Source organism: Gigantopelta aegis, chromosome 11 (assembly GCF_016097555.1).
Source record: "Gigantopelta aegis isolate Gae_Host chromosome 11, Gae_host_genome, whole genome shotgun sequence".
NCBI classification, from domain to species: Eukaryota; Metazoa; Mollusca; class Gastropoda; order Neomphalida; family Peltospiridae; genus Gigantopelta; species Gigantopelta aegis.
The window spans coordinates 13,384,055-13,385,149 of NC_054709.1; positions in this window are offsets into that span (position 1 = coordinate 13,384,055).

Below are 1,095 nucleotides of genomic sequence, written 5' to 3' on the forward strand. Positions count from 1 at the left end.
CCATCACCCGCGAAAAACAACATCCCACACATGATGAATGTTTTTGGTTGACTATAGGTTTCGTGAAGCACAATACATAGCGAATGATGGATTGCTGTTATGGTTCAAGACAAAACAAATATATGGGATTGCTGCGTACACATTTGCAGTTGCGACTACTTTAAAGTTATCCCATCTACATTTTTTCTATTAGGTCCGGGGCCTCATTCACTAAGCTCTCGCAGCGCAATGCAAAAAGACTTGCAAAGAGGATGCTTTGTTGTCTAGCAGAGCCTAAGAGAGCTTTGTAAATTAGGCCCCAGGTCAGGTCATAGGCTTTAACATGCACATTCAGAGCAACGCTATTGTAGCGCACGCCTGTCATGGGCGTAGGTGTCGGCCTGAGCCGACTCCTCCGTCCAGGACAGGAAAAGGGTTTAGGGTGGGTGGAAGGAGGGAACCATCCGCGCTGGCAAGTGCAAGAAGGAAGGAAATGTTTTATTTAACGACGCACTCAACACATTTTATTTACGGTTATATAGCGTCGGACATGTGGTTAAGGACCACATAGATATTGAGAGGAAACCCGCTGTCGCCATTTCATGAGCTACACTTTTCGATTAGCAGCAAGGGATCTTTTATATGCACCATCCTACAGACAGGACAGCTCATACCACGGCCTTTGATATACCAGTCGTGGTGCACTGGCTGGAACGAGAAATAGCCCAATGGGCCCACCGACGGGGATCGATCTCAAACCGACCGCACATCACGCGAGCGCTTTACCACTGAGTTACGTCTCGCTCTGGCAAGTGCAAGAGAACATAAGCAGCCCGACCGGGGTCGGTAGCGGGCGGAGGCATTTTCGGTGCTATTGAATTTTTAAAGGGACATTCCGAGTTTGCTGCATTGTAAGATGTTTCCGACTAATAAAATAGTTCTACAATTAAACTTACATATTAAGTATATTTTCTTGTTTAGAATATCAGTGTCTGTATATTCAATGTGTTTCTGGTCCTCTCAATATTTGTAAGAAGCCCAAACTGGAGTTTGTCTTCAAATAATTTCGTACGTACGAAAAAATCTTTTTTAGGAAATAAAATCAAATTTAACCTA